Consider the following 14,662-nt stretch of genomic DNA (forward strand, 5'->3'; position numbering starts at 1 on the left):
ATCAGTGGAACTGCAAAACCAACAGTTCTAGTTACCTGGCCTACACCAGATTCTTTTAGACAGATATGTTTGTGTCTGAACAGTCATCGAGACACTCAAAATGTTTTTTTTTATGGAAAAAAGCAAAAAAGTGGATAATACAGAGATTTGAACCGTGGAACTGCAAAACCACAGATCTAGTTATCTGGCCTACACCAGTCTCTTCTAAACAGATATATTTGTGTCTGAACAGTCAGCGAGACACTCAAAATGATGTTTTTATGCAAAAAGGTGGATTACACCCAGATTTGAACCTTGGAATTGCAAAACCACAGTTCTAGTTATCTGGTCTACACCAGAATCTTTTAAACAGATATATTTGTCTCTGAACAGTCAGCGAGACACTCAAAACGTTTTTTCTATGAAAAAAAGGCAAAAAAGTGGATAATACAGATATTTGAACCGTGGAACTGCAAAACCAACAGTTCTAGTTATCTTGCCTACACCAGACTCTTCTAAACAGATATATTTGTGTCTGAACAGTCAGCGAGACACTCAAAAGGTTTTTTTTTATGGAAAAAAGGCAAAAAAGTGGATAATACAGAGATTTGAAACGTGGAACTGCAAAACCACAGTTCTAGTTTTCTGGCATACTCCAGAATCTTTAAACAGATAATATTTGTGTCTGAACAGTGAGCGAGAAACTCAAAATTTTTTTTTTTTTATGGAATAAAGGCAAAAAAGTGGATAATACAGAGATTTGAACCGTGAAACTGCAAAACCACAGTTCTAGTTATCTGGCCTACACCAGACTCTTTTAAACAGATATATTTGGATCTGAACAGTCAGCGAGACACTCAAAATGTTTTTTTTTATGGAAAAAAGGCAAAATGTGGATAATACAGAGATTTGAACCGTGGAACTGCAAAACCACAGTTCTTGTTATCTGGCATACACCAGGCTCTTTTAAACAGATATATTTGTGTCTGAACAGTCAGCGAGACACTCAAAATGATTTTTTTATGCAAAAAGGTGGATTATACCCAGATTTGAACCTTGGAATTGCAAAACCACAGTTCTAGTTATCTGGCCTACACCAGAATCTTTTAAACAGATATATTTGTCTCTGAACAGTCAGCGAGACACTCAAAATGTTTTTTCTGTGAAAAAAAGGCAAAAAAGTGGATAATACAGATATTTGAACCGTGGAACTGCAAAACCAACAGTTCTAGTTATCTTGCCTACACCAGACTCTTCTAAACAGATATATTTGTGTCTGAACAGTCAGCGAGACACTCAAAAGGTTTTTTTTTATGGAAAAAAGGCAAAAAAGTGGATAATACAGAGATTTGAACCGTGGAACTGCAAAACCACAGTTCTAGTTTTCTGACCTACTCCAGAATCTTTAAACAGATATATTTGTGTCTGAACAGTCAGCGAGACGCTCAAAATTTTTTTTTTCTATGGAATATAGGCAAAAAAGTGGATAATACAGAGATTTGAACGGTGAAACTGCAAAACCACAGTTCTAGTTATCTGGCCTACATCAGACTTTTTTAAACTGATATATTTGTGTCTGAACAGTCAGCGAGACACTCAAAATGTTTTTATTCATGCAAAAAAGGCAAAAAAGTGGATAATACAGATATTTGAACCGTGGAACTGCAAAACCACAGTTCTAGTTTTCTGGCCTACACCCGACTCTTTTAAACAGATATATTTGTGTCTGAACAGTCAGCGAGACACTCAAAATGTTTTTTTTAAGGAAAAAAGGCAAAAAAGCAGATAATGCAGAGATTTGAACCGTGGAACTGCAAAACCAACAGTTTTAGTTAATTGGCCTACACCAGACTCTTTTAAACAGATATATTTGTGTCTGAACAGTCAGAGATACACTCAAAATGTTTTTTTTTTATGCAAAAAGATGGATTCCACCCAGATTTGAACAGTGGAAGAGGTAAACCACTGTTCTAGTTATATGGCCTACACCTGAATCTTTTAAACAGATATATTTGTGTCTGAACAGTTCGCGAGATACTCAAAATGTTTTTTTTTAATGGAAAAAGGGCAAAAAAGTGGATAATACAGAGATTTGAACCGTGGAACTGCAAAACCACAGTTCTAGTTATCTGACCTATACGAGACTCTTTCAAACAGATATATTTGTGTCTGAACAGTCAGCGAGACACTCAAAATATTTTTTTATGCAAAAAGGTGGATTACACCCAGATTTGAACTGTGGAAGAGGAAACCACAGTTCTATCTATATGGCCTACACCAGAATCTTTTAAACAGATATATTTGTGTCTGAACAGTCAGCGAGACACTCAAAATGTTTTTTTTTTATGAAAAAAAGGCAAAAAAGTGGATAATACAGAGATTTGAACCGTGAGAGTGCAAAACCACAGTTCTAGTTATCTGGCCTACACCAGACTCTTTTAAACAGCTATATTTGTGTCTGAACAGTCAGCGAGACACTCAAAATGTTTTTATTTATGCAAAAAAGGCAAAAAAGTGGAAAATACATAGATTTGAACCGTGGAACTGCAAAACCACAGTTCTAGTTAACTGGCCTACACCAGACTCTTTTAAACAGATATATTTGTGTCTGAACAGTCAGCAAGACACTCAAAATGTTTTTTTCATGCAAAAAGGTGGATTACACCCAGATTTGAACTGTGGAAGAGGAAAACCACAGTTCTAGTTATCTGGCCTACACCAGAATCTTTTAAACAGATATATTTGTGTCTGAACAGTCAATGAGACATTCAAAATGTTTTTTTTTATGGAAAAAAGGCAAAAAAGTGGATAATACAGAGATTTGAAACGTGGAACTGAAAAACCACAGTTCTAGTTTTCTGGCCTACTCCAGAATCTTTAAACAGATAATATTTGTGTCTGAACAGTGAGCGAGAAACTCCAAATTTTTTTTTTTTTATGGAATAAAGGCAAAAAAGTGGATAATACAGAGATTTGAACCGTGAAACTGCAAAACCACAGTTCTAGTTATCTGGCCTACACCAGACTCTTTTAAACAGATATATTTGGATCTGAACAGTCAGCGAGACACTCAAAATGTTTTTTTTTATGGAAAAAAGGCAAAATGTGGATAATACAGAGATTTGAACCGTGGAACTGCAAAACCACAGTTCTTGCTATCTGGCATACACCAGGCTCTTTTAAACAGATATATTTGTGTCTGAACAGTCAGCGAGACACTCAAAATGATTTTTTTATGCAAAAAGGTGGATTACACCCAGATTTGAACCTTGGAATTGCAAAACCACAGTTCTAGTTATCTGGCCTACACCAGAATCTTTTAAACAGATATATTTGTCTCTGAACAGTCAGCGAGACACTCAAAATGTTTTTTCTGTGAAAAAAAGGCAAAAAAGTGGATAATACAGATATTTGAACCGTGGAACTGCAAAACCAACAGTTCTAGTTATCTTGCCTACACCAGACTCTTCTAAACAGATATATTTGTGTCTGAACAGTCAGCGAGACACTCAAAAGGTTTTTTTTTATGGAAAAAAGGCAAAAAAGTGGTTAATACAGAGATTTGAACCGTGGAACTGCAAAACCACAGTTCTAGTTTTCAGGCCTACTCCAGAATCTTTAAACAGATATATTTGTGTCTGAACAGTCAGCGAGACGCTCAAAATTTTTTTTTTCTATGGAATAAAGGCAAAAAAGTGGATAATACAGAGATTTGAACGGTGAAACTGCAAAACCACAGTTCTAGTTATCTGGCCTACATCAGACTTTTTTAAACAGATATATTTGTGTCTGAACAGTCAGCGAGACACTCAAAATGTTTTTATTCATGCAAAAAAGGCAAAAAAGTGGATAATACAGATATTTGAACCGTGGAACTGCAAAACCACAGTTCTAGTTTTCTGGCCTACACCCGACTCTTTTAAACAGATATATTTGTGTCTGAACAGTCAGCGAGACACTCAAAATGTTTTTTTTAAGGAAAAAAGGCAAAAAAGCAGATAATGCAGAGATTTGAACCGTGGAACTGCAAAACCAACAGTTTTAGTTAATTGGCCTACACCAGACTCTTTTAAACAGATATATTTGTGTCTGAACAGTCAGAGATACACTCAAAATGTTTTTTTTTTATGCAAAAAGATGGATTCCACCCAGATTTGAACAGTGGAAGAGGTAAACCACTGTTCTAGTTATATGGCCTACACCTGAATCTTTTAAACAGATATATTTGTGTCTGAACAGTTCGCGAGATACTCAAAATGTTTTTTTTTAATGGAAAAAAGGCAAAAAAGTGGATAATACAGAGATTTGAACCGTGGAACTGCAAAACCACAGTTCTAGTTATCTGACCTATACGAGACTCTTTTAAACAGATATATTTGTGTCTGAACAGTCAGCGAGACACTCAAAATGTTTTTTTTTATGGAAAAAAGGCAAAAAAGTGGATAATACAGAGATTTGAACCGTGAGAGTGCAAAACCACAGTTCTAGTTATCTGGCCTACACCAGACTCTTTTAAACAGCTATATTTGTGTCTGAACAGTCAGCAAGACACTCAAAATGTTTTTATTTATGCAAAAAAGGCAAAAAAGTGGAAAATACAGAGATTTGAACCGTGGAACTGCAAAACCACAGTTCTAGTTAACTGGCCTACACCAGACTCTTTTAAACAGATATATTTGTGTCTGAACAGTCAGCGAGAGACTCAAAATGTTTTTTTCATGCAAAAAGGTGGATTACACCCAGATTTGAACTGTGGAAGAGGAAAACCACAGTTCTAGTTATCTGGCCTACACCAGAATCTTTTAAACAGATATATTTGTGTCTGAACAGTCAATGAGACATTCAAAATGTTTTTTTTTATGGAAAAAAGGCAAAAAAGTGGTTAATACAGAGATTTGAACCGTGGAAGTGCAAAACAACAGTTCTAGTTATCTTGCCTACATCAGACTCTTTTAAACAGGTAAATTTGTGTCTGAACAGTCAGCGAGACACTCAAAATGTTTTTTTTTATGAAAAAAAAGGCAAAAATGTAGATAATACAGAGATTTGAACCGTGGAATTGCAAATCCACAGTTCTAGTTATTTGGCCTACACCAGACTCTTTTAAACAGATATATTTGTGTCTGAGCAGTCAGCGAGACACTCAAAATGATTTTTTTATGCAAAAAGGTGGATTACACCCAGATTTGAACCGTGGAAGATGAAAACCACAGTTCTAGTTATCTTGCCTACACCAGAATCTTTTAAACAGATATATTTGTGTCTGAACAGTCAGCGAGACACTCAAAATATTTTTTCTATGGAAAAAAGGCAAAAAAGTGGATAATAGAGATTTGAACCGTGGAACTGCAAAACCAACAGTTCTAGTTATCTGTGTATATCAAAAGGTCAACAATTACACCTCCCAATAGGATATTTATCACACAAAAGCTCGGGCTACATAGGCCCGGCTTGAAGGAAGATTAAGTACAAATTCATTAAAATCAATTATTTTTATTTTAAAAAGTTTTTGTTTAAAAAAATTTCCTTTAAAATAAAAAACAGGTGCCTTCAAATTTCAATAATACAAACCTCAATACTAGCTACAATTTCATGCCACAGTACATAGTATAGACATGCTTAAAAGTAGAGATGAGCGTTGTTCTACTCGAACTGTTCGCCAATCTCAAATTCGAGCTGTTTTGGGCGGTGTTCGAGCCGGTCGGCGAACACGAACAATTTGAGAAAAATTCGGCTGTTCGAGGTTATGTTCGATAACTGTTCGTGCACCAAAATCATAACTGGATTTTTTCTCAGTAATGATGAAAATTAATGTTAATACGCAGTTTGAGTGTACAGCGGGGCGGGGGGAGGGGCAGGGGATGGATCTCTGCAGGAACAATGAAGATCTCCATTTTTTTTTCTCTTTCCCGCATTTGCAGTGGGGAGGTGCAATCTGTCAGCCTATCAGCAGCGCACACACGGAGCGAAGTGCTTTTTTTCACACAAGCAAGGGCATGTGTGATTGGCAGTGTATGTCACATGTCCTTGCCCTATAAGACCAAGCCATTTTCCCCGTCGCCACCATTTTCTCACTGCTGCAGCTGCGTGTTAGACGGCACCGCTGTTGCTGTGTGCGCTATACCTTGTTAATTTCAAGCCAATTTTCGCACAAATATACAGATAGCTTGGGAGTAGGGAATAGTTGTGATTGCAGTCCTTTTAAGGACTAGGCTACAGCATTTCCTACGACTTTTATCAGGCAGGTCTGTGCTCTTAAATAGATAGATTGTGGGAGTAAAGACTAATTGTAATTGGAGTCCTTTTCAGGACTAGGTTACATCAGTTCCTATCAGTTTTTGCCAGGCAGGTCTGTGCCAGTGCTGTGCAAGTTTTTTTCACAGCATTTGGCTGAATCTAGCAAAGCTAATCCTTTTTGGCCTATTGCAGAGTGTGTTAGTCAGTGGAGTAGCCTATCTGTGTTGCAAGATATACCACCTGTGTATAGAATACCAATTTTTTTACTGCACCTAGTGAAGTAAAATCTTTTGGGCATAGCATCATTCTATTAGTCCATCTATACTGACCTCCATCAGGTTGCAAACTGAATATAATTTTTTTCTGCATCTAGCTCTGAAAAAATATTTGGGCTTCTAGCGGTGTGTGGGACTTGGTCTATTAGTCCATCTATACTGACCTCCATCAGGTTGCAAATGAAAAATAATTTTTTTCTGCATCTAGCTCTGAAAAAATATTTGGGCTTCTAGCAGTGTGTGGGACTTGGTCTATTAGTCCATCTATACTGACCTCCATCAGGTTGCAAATTAAAAATAATTTTTTTCTTCATTTATCTCTGAAAAAATATTTGGGCTTCTAGCAGCGTGTGGGACTTGTTCTATTAGTCCATCTATACTGACCTCCATCAGGTTGCAAATTAAAAATAATTTTTTTCTGCATCTAGCTCTGAAAAAATATTTGGGCTTCTAGCAGTGTGTGGGACTTGTTCTATTAGTCCATCTATACTGACCTCCATCAGGTTGCAAATTAAAAATAATTTTTTTCTGCATCTAGCTCTGAAAAAATATTTGGGCTTCTAGCAGTGTGTGGGACTTGGTCTATTAGTCCATCTATACTGACCTCCATCAGGTTGCAAATTGAATAAAAAAATTTTCTGCATCCAGCTCTGAAAAAATATTTGGGCTTCTAGCGGTGTGTGGGACTTGGTCTGTTAGTCCTTCTATACTGACGTCCAGCAGGTTGCAAATTGAATATAATTTTTTTCTGCATCTAGCTCTGAAAAAATATTTGGGCTTCTAGCGGTGTGTGGGACTTGGTCTATTAGTCCATCTATACTGACCTCCATCAGGTTGCAAATTAAAAATAATTTTTTTCTGCATCTAGCGCTGAAAAAATATTTGGGCTTCTAGCAGTGTGTGGGACTTGGTCTATTAGTCCATCTATACTGACCTCCATCAGGTTGCAAATTAAAAATAATTTTTTTCTGCATCTAGCTCTGAAAAAATATTTGGGCTTCTAGCAGTGTGTGGGACTTGGTCTATTAGTCCATCTATACTGACCTCCATCAGGTTGCAAATTAAAAATAATTTTTTTCTGCATCTAGCTCTGAAAAAATATTTGGGCTTCTAGCAGTGTGTGGGACTTGGTCTATTAGTCCATCTATACTGACCTCCATCAGGTTGCAAATTGAATAAAAAAATTTTCTGCATCTAGCTCTGAAAAAATATTTGGGCTTCTAGCGGTGTGTGGGACTTGGTCTATTAGTCCATCTATACTGACCTCCATCAGGTTGCAAATTAAAAATAATTTTTTTCTGCATCTAACCCAGCCAATAGTTTTGGCCTAATATCACAGTTTGGCCACTCAGCTCTGCTCGGTTACCATCCATTGTTTTTTTGTGCAAACAACTCCAGAGTTGTGAATTAGTTAACCACCAAAATGAGTGGAAAAAGGCCTGCTGCTGGTGGAAAGGGGAATAGGCGTGTTGGGAAGGGGAAAAAAGGTTGTGTCCGTGGGGTAGGTGCAGAAGAAAGACCATCTTCCAGCCAAACTAAAATGTCTACTTCTTTTAGCGGACAATGTGATAAGATCCCTTTCTTACGGCCACGCCAATCGCTACAAATTCCAGATGAGGCACAAAAACAGCAGGTGCTTCAACGGATATCAAGTGCTCCTTTAAGTGGGCTCTCCTCCACATCAACTTCAACATCACAAATACTCCAGTCCTCAAAGGTGTCACCCAAATCGCACTTGCTTCCTCACAGCTCCCAAATCTCCAGCTGCCCGTCTGAGTATGAGGTAGAACAGATGGTTGAGTCTGCAGAGCTGTTTACTCATACTATAGCCTGGGAATCAGAGGTCGACTCCAGCGCTTCTGTGAATCCAGACGAGGAAATGATCTGCACTGATGCCCAGAATCTTTATGAGTCGGATCCAGGACCAGACGCAGAAGGTTCTGACCATAATGTAGACCCTCATTCCCAAACTGTAACTCCTGTTGGTGGAGACAATGAGGAAGACGATGATAAGACTCAAATACCTGATTGGAGCGACAACTTTAGTTTTTTGTCAGGGCAGGAACAGGTTGGCTCTGAGGACGACGGGTGTGATAACGCACAGGGTGATGATGATGAGGTCGGAGATCCCACTTACTGTCAACCCACAGTCAGCCAAGAGATGAGGTCAGCAGAGGAGGTGGAGGAAGATGCTAGTGACGACGAGGTCAGGTTGCGCCTTCCTGGACAGAGACGTAGTACTGGAAGCACGTCAACAACTGCATCCTCAAACACAACTCTGCCTCTCACCACAAGTCGTGGTGGCTCTTCAGGTCGCATGGGTGCTAAGCCTTGCATAGCCTGGGCATTTTTTCAGATCGATAAAGATGACCCAACTCGTGTTATCTGTAACATTTGTCAGCAAAAGCTAAGTAGAGGCCAAAAAATACATAGTTTGAGTACTTCATGCATGAACCGGCACATGGACATGAAGCATAAGTTGCAGTGGGAAGCTCAGTGTGCTACAATGCGGTCTAGCCGGCCGGGCCAACCACCGTCTGCCATATCTTGTGCATCCGCGGCCTCTTCATCCTCTGTGACTGGGGGGACAGCAGTCACACCTGTTTTGGGGCGCAGACCTGCCACCTCTTTACCCGCAACAGCCAGCGTGATTGGCAGGTCATCATTTTCTTTGGAGGTGGTAACACCAGCTGGTCTTGAGCGCTGTCCGACATCGATAGCACCACCTTTGGATCAAGGCAACCTAACATGTCCGCCTGCATCTTCCTCACAGACCGGCAGTTTGCCGGGGACACCCTTATCAACCCCGTCTAAGCACAATAGCCAGCCCTCGGTCCCTCAGATGTGGACAAGTAAAAGACCATTTCCTCCTAGCCATGAGAAAGCTAAGAGGTTGAATTTCACCATCTGCAAGCTCTTGGCTACAGAAATGCTGCCTTTCCGCCTGGTGGACACAGAGGATTTTCGAGACCTTATGTCCGTCGCAGTGCCCCAGTACCAGATGCCCAGTCGGCACTACTTCTCAAAGAAAGGTGTGCCTGCGCTCCACCAGCATGTCGCACACAACATCACCGCTTCTTTGAGAAACTCTGTGTGTGACAGGGTGCATTTCACCACAGACACTTGGACGAGTAGGCATGGACAGGGGCGTTACATGTCGCTGACTGGGCACTGGGTAACTATGGTGACAGCAGGACAAGGGGCTGCTGTCCAAGTCTTGCCGTCCCCACGAGTTGTGCGTCAATCCTCTTTATGTCATTTTTCCTCCACTGCTTCTGCCTCCTCAACCTCCTCTCGGTCTTCCACCTGCACCCAAAGCCTGTCTGGTCATGCCACAAGCTTTCTAACTGCGCAGAAGGGATCCTGCACACCTCCTTACTATGCTGGCAGTAGGGCTCAACGTCATCAGGCGGTTTTTACATTGAAATGTCTGGGAAATGTGAGTCACACAGCTGAGGAGTTGTGGTCAGCTCTGGAGAACCAATTTCATGAATGGTTGTCTCCACTGGACCTGAAACCAGGGAAGGCCGTGTGCGACAATGCTGCAAACCTGGGTGCGGCCCTTCGCCGGGGCAATGTCACACACGTGCGTTGTATGGCTCACGTGTTGAACCTGGTTGTCCAGCAATTTTTAGCCCACTATCCCAGACTAGATGGCCTTCTGCAGAGGGCACGGTCGCTGTGTGCTCACTTCCGCCGTTCGCATCCCGCAGCTCAGCGACTTACATCTCTACAGAAGTCGTTGGGCCTGCCACTTCACCGGCTAAAATGCGATGTGCCTACCCGGTGGAATTCAACTCTGCACATGTTGCAGCGACTGTGGCAGCACCGACAAGCCCTGGTGCAATACGTTCTGACGTATAGCCTGGGCCAACGAGATTCAGAGGTGGGGCAAATCACGCTGGAGGAGTGGTCTCAGATCAGGGACCTATGCACCCTTCTGCACAGTTTTGAAATGGCGACGAAGATGTTTAGTGCTGACGATGCCATTATCAGCATGACTATTCCGGTGATTTACATGCTGGAGCACATGTTAAACAGAATTCGGAGTCAGGTGGTGGCACAAGAGGAGGTGGAGGAAGTAGAGGAGGAGGAGTTGTATGCGGAAGGGCTAACATCTGCAAGGTCCAGACGGTCGGCAGCACCAAGGCGGCAGGCATGTGAGGGTGGGGGAGATGGTTTAACCAGGGCGCATGGTAGCAGCCAAACTAGTGAGGAAGGTGCAGGAGCCCAGGAAGAAGTGGAGGACGAACTGATGGAAGACTCATCAGATGAGGGAGACCTTGATCACATTTCTGTTGTGCGAGGTTGGGGGGAGAGGACAGAGGAAGGAAGCATGATTGTTACCTCGCCACCAACACAACAGGGACTTGGTGCTCCTGGATGCGCAACACACATGAGTGCCTTCTTGCTGCACTACCTGCAACATGACCCTCGAATTGTGAGAATTAGAAATAATCCTGACTACTGGGTTGCCACACTGTTAGATCCCCGGTACAAAAGTAAATTTGCAGAAATTATTCCTGCCATAGAAAGGGATGCACGCATGCAGGAGTATCAGCAGAGACTGTTGCAGAATCTTACATGTGCTTTTCCACAAAATACCAGTGGTGCACGTAGTGAATCTCACAGTTCCAACTTGCCAACCGTGGGACCGTCAAGTGTTCAGCACTCAAACCGTAACAGAACCACAGTATCTGCTGGTAACATCAATTTTGCGGAATCATTTCACCACTTTTTTAGCCCATCCTTTGCAAGGCCACAGGAGACAAGAAGTCTGACACATAGTCAACGCCTAGAGACGATGGTACAGGAGTATCTCCAAGTAAACATTGAAGCCACGACTGTGTCACTGGACCCTTGCTCTTTTTGGGCTTCCAATCTGGATAAATGGCCGGAGCTAGCCACTTACGCCTTGGAGATCTTGTCATGCCCCGCAGCCAGCGTTCTGTCTGAACGTGTGTTCAGCGCTGCTGGTGGTGTGCTGACAGATAAGCGCACGCGGCTCTCCACTGATAATGTAGACAGACTCACGTTCATAAAGATGAACAAATCATGGATCCGAAACGACTTTTCTACCCCTGTGTCATCCTGGGGAGAGTAAAAGCTTGATGATTGGTTAAAATCACCCTACCAACCGTTTTAAGCTTTCAAATTACTAATCATGTTTATCTGTATCTTGACTGGAAAATAATTTGGGCTTTGTAGCAGTGTGCAGCACTGATCCTATTAGGCCATCTATAATAAGCTTCACCAGATTTAAAATTAAAAATAATTTTTAGCTGCATCTAGCCCGGAAAATAATTTTGGGGCTCCGAGATGCGCAAGACACATAAGTGCCTTCTTGCTGCACTACCTGCAGCATGACCCTCATATTGTCAGAATTCGAAGTAATCATGACTACTGGGTTGCCACACTCTTAGATCCCCCAAACTTTTCGATCAACCTTTTCATTTTAATAAAGACCAAAAAAATGGTCATTTTTGAAATTATAAGCATTAGCAGGTTGTTAGAAACTGAAATCAAACAGTTTTCAACTCAAAACTTTATTCTAGGTGATGTTACATTTTCACATAGGACCCCTTGTTCGAAAGGAGCTTCTGAACTCTCTCGTCCATTGAATTTGTCAGATTTTGGATGGTTTCTGCTTCAATTGTTTTGCATGAGGACAGAATACCCTCCCAGAGCTGTTGCTTAGATGTGAACTGCCTCCCGCCATCATAGACACTCCTTTTAATGATGCTCCAAAGGTTCTGAATGGGGTAGAGGTCAGGGGAGCATGGGGGTCACACCATAAGTTTGTCCCCTTTTATGCCCATATCAGCCAGAGATGCAGATGTTTTATGTGCAGCATGAGATGGTGCATTATCATGCAGAAAAATGATCTTGCTGTGAAATACACGGTTCTTCTTCTTGAACCGTGGCAGGAAGTGCTGTTTGAGAAAATCCACATACATTATGGAGTTCATCTTTAGCGCCTTCAGGGATCCTAAAGGGGCCGACAATCTCTCTCCCCATGATTCCAGCCCAAAACATTACTCCACCTCCTCCTTGTTGGCGCTGTAGCCGTGTTTGCGTGGGGTGTCCATCAACCAGCCATCCTCCACTCCATTCATCTGGACCATCGAGCGCTGCACGGCACTCATCCGTGAACAAAACAGTTTTGAAATCAGTCTTCATGTAATGTTTGGCCCACTGGAGCCGTTTCTGCTTGTGTGAAGTGGATAGAGGAGGTCGACAGGATGGCGTATGCACAGCTGCAAACCTCTGAAGGACCCTGCATCTTGTTGTTCGGGGGACATTGGAGGCAAAAGCAGCTTCAAAAACTTGTCTGCTGCTATGACAAGGCTTTTTTGCCGCTGCTCTTTCAACTTGACGTAATTGCCTGTAGGAAAGAGTCCTCAATTTGCCCTTATCAGCACGCACACGTGTGTACTGTGAATCAGCTACATACTTCTTGATTGCCAAGACACTTCATCCTGATCATCGCACAATGTTGATTGTAGTCATGCCTTGACCTAAACACTCCACAATTTGTTGCTTCTCCGCAGCCGACACATCCTTTTTCTTTCCCATTTTGGCAGAAAATGTAGGCTGCTTAATAATGTGAGAGAGCCTTCTTAAGTAGTCTTGCCTTTCATTGGACACACCTGCCAAACTAATTAGCACAGGTGTCTGCAATTGCTTACAGTGATATAAAGAGCCCTGACACACATCACCATCAATGAGTTTAACTGACAAACAAACAAATTCTTCCCTTATCACTCCTAAACACTTTTTGCATAATAATTTGGAACGCGGTGTACATGTGCTTTTCCACAAAACACCAGTGGTTCACGTAGTGAATCTTACAGTTCTAACTTGCCAACCGTGGTCTGTATGGAATTGTTCAATAAAGGGCCCAAAATTAAGATAACATAGATGGGAGAGGTCTCTATGAATAGGAATTCCTAAGTATTTGATACCCTGTGAGGGCCAGGCAAAGGGAAAGTTGGACTGGATGGAATCCTATATGGATTTAGGGAGGGAGACATCGAGGGCCTCAGACTTCGCTGCATTGATTTTAAAATTTTACCATGTAACAAAGTGATCTATTTCAGCCATAACAGCAGGGATGGATATATGTGATTGAGTGATATATACTAGGACATCATCAGCAAATAGAGAGCACTTGTACTCGGTGCCTCCCACCTCAATCCACCTAATATTGGGGTTATGGCGAATTGATGAGAGCAGGTGCTCCGTCACTAGGATGTATAAGAGAGGGGACAGAGGACATCCCTGCCTTGTCCCATTGGTGATTGTGAAAGGTGATGAAAATGTTCTGACGCACCCCCTGGGCCTTGGGACACCCGGAGCCGGACCCTTTTTGGTGGATGCTGGTGGTTGTAGTCTTCGTGGCGGCGATCCGGTTCCGTGGCTCAGGGCGGTCAAACCAGTGGCGGAACTATTTATGTGGTTTTGATGTTTAAATGTCCGACTACGCCACCCGTGGATTGCGGTCAGAGTGAACCGCCGCTACAGGGCAGACCGCTAAGGCTGGTGTTGTGGGTGCAGCAGAGCGTAGCATAACTCCCCACGGGAGGAGTATAGTCTCAGGGCAGTGTATGCGGAGGATGGGGGTGATGGTGCAGGGCAGCAGCAGTAACGACACGGAGTCAGTGATGCAGTTCAGGGCCTTTACTCACAGTTCTTATTATCCAGACCACGTCTGCAGGTAACGGCTGCCCACGTCGTACTGTGCTCACCAGGTGAGGGGCTCAGACAACTCCCAGATAACTTTGGAGCACTTCACAGGACCCCCTTTGTGTGTCCTTTGTCTGGCCTTTCTTACCAACACTTCTGTCCGGCTGCCTCGGGCCTCCTCTTGGTAAACTTGGCGCCAGTTTCCCTGACCCTATGTGGTGCCTTCCTAGCGGGTGGAGCAAGGGGCTGCGCCACATAAAATGTCAGAGCCTCCGGTTTCTAGCTGAGGGTCGTTTCCTGCCTCCACTAGTTCGGGGACCGGTCTCCCCCTTTGGCCTGACCCCTCCACGCAGGTGGATTCGGGCGTGCGGTGGCGACTCGCCCGTCCGCACCCCTGGGATCCCTTCATTCCTCGTTCCTGGAGCCTTCTCCGCTCCTCTTCCTTCCTTCTCCCTCTTGCAGGCCTGGGCCTCTGTTACTAGGCC

This window comes from Phyllobates terribilis, unplaced genomic scaffold (assembly GCF_046119375.1).
Source record: "Phyllobates terribilis strain yellow unplaced genomic scaffold, ASM4611937v1 Scaffold_3__8_contigs__length_932513732, whole genome shotgun sequence".
Taxonomy (NCBI): Eukaryota; Metazoa; Chordata; class Amphibia; order Anura; family Dendrobatidae; genus Phyllobates; species Phyllobates terribilis.